Consider the following 5,045-nt stretch of genomic DNA (forward strand, 5'->3'; position numbering starts at 1 on the left):
AAAGAAAGAAAGAAAGAAAGAAAGAAAGAAAGAAAGAGAAAGAGAGAGAGAGAGAAATTTGTGCTTTGGAAATCCAAGTTGGAAAATACTGATCTGAGGTAATGGGAGTGGTGGTATCCAGGGGGTGATGGTAAAAGGTAAGGGGCAAAAGCGAAAACGAGGCCAGTGTGGCCTCCTGGGGGCCCCGCCCAGCACATCCTTCCTGCCCTGCCACTCTTTCTGCTTCCACTGGAGGAGACCCAGGGTCCCAACTCTGTCTCCTTCTGTGCATGCTTAGGCACACAGGGCAGCCCCAAAGCGGGGTGGGGTCTTCCTTTGCCTTGTCTTTATGTTCATCATTAAAAGCCCAGGCCTGTTTTGTACACTGTGAGGTAAGTGGAGCCCGGGTGATTTACTCTGGGGACATACTGGAGCTTCCATCAGGGTAAAAGTCTCGTGGAAGGAAGGCAACATGTTATTACTCTTTAAATGGGCTTATAAAGCTCACTTTAAAAATGGCATTAGTCTAGTTAACTGCAACAGGAGAGCAGTTCATGCTAGGACCAAAGTATTTGAAATTATGCTCTGTAATGCGAAAAGCCTAGTAAAATGGATTCTCACGATGTTGAGGTTGCCAGAGAGCTTTCTGTCGTAAAATGAAAGGATGCTATAATATTAAAGACATTAATCATATTTTAAAATCATACAACACTTTCATCATAGTATTGCACTTTCTTCTCTTAATTTGTATGTGGGAGGCATTACCTTCCTCATGCACCTGTATATTTGTAGGGTGCATCTAATTTTTATATTTTCCCTTTTCTCTTAACATGAGTTGCATGCTGTATCTAATGCTAAGTTCTGAAAGTATGAGAAATCTATGTTAGAAATCAGGGGCAAGAAAGCTAACTGGGAGGGTGGTGACTCTCAGGTGGTGGGGTGGTATCTTAATTTGTTTTCTGTTGCTTATAAAAGAATACCTGAAACTTGGTAATTTATGAAAATAAGGGGCTGGGCACAGTGGCTCATGCCTGTAATCCCAGTACTTTGGGAGGTCAAGGCTGGAGGATTGCTTGAGTCTAGGAGTTTGAGACCAGCCTGTGCAACATGGCAAAACCCTATCTCTACAAAACATGCGAAAATTTAGCCAGGTGTGGTGGTGCATGCCTGTAGCCCCAGGTACTCAGGAGGCTGAGGCAGGAGGATCACTAGGCAGAGGTTGTAGTGAGCCAAGATCTCACCACTGCCTGAGGGATAGAGCGAGACCCTGTATCAAAACAAGAACAAACAAACAAAAACCATTATTCAGTTATGGAGGCTAAGAAGTCCAAGGTGGAGGGCATGCATCTGCTGAGGGCCTTACTGCTGCTGGGGTCCCACTTTCTGCTGAGTCCCAAGACTCAGGTGGCACAGAGCATCACATCACGAGGGTGCTGAGCATGCTAACCTGCTCACTCGGGGTTTCTCCTCCACTTCTTTTTAGAGTCTCGCTCTATCACCCAGGCCGGAGTGCAGTGGCACTGCAACCTCCACCTCCTAGGTTCAAGCAGTTTCTCCTGGCTCAGACTCCCAAGTAACTGGGACTACAGGCATGCGCCACCATGCCCAGCTAACTTTTGTATTTTTAGTAGAGATGGGTTTTCACCGTGTTGGCCAGGCTCGTCTCAAACTCCTGACCTCAGGTGATCTGCCCACTTTGGCCCTCCCAAAGTGCTGGGATTACAGGTGTGAGCCCCCATGCCCAGCCTCTCTTCCACTTCTTATAAAGCCACCAGCTCCCCTCCAAGGATAACCATTAACCTTTTTTTGAGACAGGTCTCACTCTATTCCCCAGGCTGGAGTGTAGTGGCTCTATTATGGCTCATTGCAGCCTCAAACTCCTGGGCTCAAGTGACCTTCCTGCCTCAGCCTCCGGAGTAGCTGGGATCACAGGTGTGCACCACCATACTCAGCTAATTTTTATCATTTTTGTAGAAATGGGGTTTCACCACGTTGGTCATGTTGGTCTCGAACTCCTGGGCTCAAGCCATCTACCTGCCTTAGTCTCTCAAGTAGTGGGGACTACAGGTATGTGCCACCATGCCCAGATAATCTTTAAAACATTTTTAGTAGAGATGAGGTCTCTCTATGTTGGCCAGGCTGGTCTTGAACGCCTGAGTTCAAGTGATCATCCCTCCTCATACTCCCAAAGTGTTAAGATTACATGCTGCACCTGGCCCCTTAACCTATCAATCCATGAATGGATCAATCTGTTCCTGAGAGCAGAGCCCTATGGTCACCTCTTAAAGTCTTCACCTCTCCAAACTGGCATATTGGTGATTCAGTTTCAATATGAGTTTTGGAGGAGACATTTAAACCATAGCAGGCGGTTTAGAGAACGCCCTCTCCAAAGTATCTTGCCCCCTGTTTTGTAAGATGCCTCTGAGCTTCCAGTGCCTGTCTAGACATTTTCACTCCAGTTTCTCCCTGTAGTCTATATCCATGTGTTTAGGTGCTTTGCTTTCTCTTTAGAGTTCATTCCGTATTTTCTCTGTTGTCTCTCCATTATGTGTGTTCTAGGTGGGGTGTGTCGCGGGCTGGGTAGGGGGCGTATTATGGGAGCTACATTATGGAGAAAACCGTGCTTACCAGCTTTTTTGGTCTGTTTGTAAGGTATAGTGTGTCTTTCTCTTCCCCCTCTCCAAAACACTGGGATTTTCCTTTCATCCGAGGACATTTTTAATTCCTAGTATTCTTTAGCAGAAAGTGCTCACTGTCTTCTTTCTCCGTTTGCTGGCCTGAAACAAAGAATCTGTTAATAATTCAGAGGTGTGTAAGGATCAGAGGAAACTCTGAGTTATTATACAGATAGACACTTTTACATAGAGGGGATTCCCCCAGCAACAAAACAATCACAATTCTGTGTGCAGGAATATAGAAACATAGTTTTGAAGTTAGCCGATCTTGGTAACAAGGTAAACAATGAAGAATACATTTTTTTCCTGCCTTGGGGTCTTGAAGTTTTAGTGGTGAGTGTTGGAGCCAAGAGGCAAATAATATTAATTAGAAGATAATAATAGTTCACTTTGCTTTTAGAAATGAGATTAGTTAAAACACAAATTTCTGCAATTCCCTACCTTCCACACCTTCTATAAAGCCAAAATTTGCTTACCCCATTTTACAGGAAAAGGCCATAAAAGGAAACAAAGAGAGGTAAATTAGTTGTAAAACATAACAGGATGGCAGTGGAATGATCAGAAGCTGCTACTGATCCATTGTTGGCCCAATCTTTATTATTGTCCAGCAGTTTGAAACCCACATTAGGCATCTGAAAAGTCACGCCAGGAATCTACATAATACACCACTAGTAAAGCAGACAAAGGACAGCACACTCTCTGAGCAGCGGATGCTAGTAAGTTATCTGTTACAGGGTTGTGTACCCCTTCCATGGGTCAAGCTGTTTCAGGTACCAAAGATTCTGAAATGACTTCCAACCATAGCCAGACTAGGCCATGGGAAAGACATACCTGGAAAGATGGCCAGCCTTTTGTGGGCCAGGATTTGACTTTTTTGGATCAGTGTTTACTGCACTGACTCCCTCCCTCTTCTCTCTGCCAAGGACCCTCCCTGCCTTTCCTGTTAAAGGAAAAACTAGAGCTGGAAATTTATATAAAATGCAGTCTTTATAGACATTTGCACTCTAGTTTTTTCCTTTAGTCTATATCCATTTGTTTAAGTGCTTTGCTTTCTCTTTAGATTTCATTCAGTATTTTCTTTGCTGTTTCTCCATTATGTGTGTTCTAGGCGGGGTGTGTGTGGTGGGATCATGACAGTGATTATGCAGAAAACATTCCCTTGGTCCTTGGGCTTAAAAGACCAAGACATTCTTGCCTGTGGGCACCATCTCTTGGTGTCACTCAGGTTTCAGTGGTGAATTTCGGACCCTGGAGATCCCTTTTCATGAATCTGGGCCCTTGTAGTCATGATATGATGACCCTTCTTTCCTCTGTAAGCCCCATCCTACTGTTGGGAAAACCCTCCAATTCAGTCATCAAAAACTATTGTTTATCTCTTCATTGGCAAAGCCCTGTGTTAAGTCTCCTACAAATGAATTTAATTTCTCCAAAGATTTTTACATTTTTATTTATCAAATGGGTAATGATGGAGACAGGAAGCAGAGAAATTTCAGGCAGAAAAGGCATGTCCCTAGGGAAAACCTCACCCTCAAGCTGAAAAGCCTGAAAAGGTGGCCCGAAGTGAGAACATATATCCCTGGCTTCCCGCTGGAATATTACCCTTTCCTAAACCACCCAGGGCCCTGCCCCACCCCATCCTGTGCCTATAAAGACCCCAGACTCAGCCAGCAGACAGGAGAAGCAGCTGGACATCAGAGACTACGGCTGGACGTCATCGACTTCAGAGGGACAGCTTGATGGCGTAACTTCAGAGAAGAATCTTACTGGAGACAGCAGGACTTCAGGGGAAGATTACCTACCCCATTCTATCCCCTTTTCAGCTCCCCGTCCCACTGAGAACCACTTTCTTCGGTAATAAAATCACCAGCGTTTACCATCCTTCAATTTGTTCATGTGACCTCATTTTTCTGGATGCCGGACAAGAGCTTGGGAACCATGAGTGTGGACACAAAAGGCTGTCATATTGGCTCTTTTCCTGCTATGGTGAAGGGCGGCTGCCTCGCATGAAAAGGTAAAGAGCCCACTGAACTGTTGACATGTAAGCAGTCTGAGGATGGCAGTGCTGAAAGAGCAATGTAACATGCCCTCTGGGGCTTCAGGGGTCACAGACACCCCACTTGGATGCTGCCGTGGGGCCTACACAGTTTTGCTCCTACCAGTGCTGAAGCAGTAGGCTGGTTCCAGTGCTCACGCACTCCAGTTCTCATCTTGTTCACTCACGTGTTCCCTCCTGTGAGGAGTTGAGAGTGGCAGGCTGAGTAAACCAGGCACCCCTGTCGTGAGTCCCTTGAAGGGGTCAGGGAAATACCCTTTTTCAGTAATACATTCATATGATTCAAAACTCAAAAGATACAAAAAGGAATATAGTGAAAATTGATTTTTTTCCCTCTC

Source organism: Colobus angolensis, unplaced genomic scaffold (genome assembly GCF_000951035.1).
Source record: "Colobus angolensis palliatus isolate OR3802 unplaced genomic scaffold, Cang.pa_1.0 Scaffold259, whole genome shotgun sequence".
NCBI classification, from domain to species: Eukaryota; Metazoa; Chordata; class Mammalia; order Primates; family Cercopithecidae; genus Colobus; species Colobus angolensis.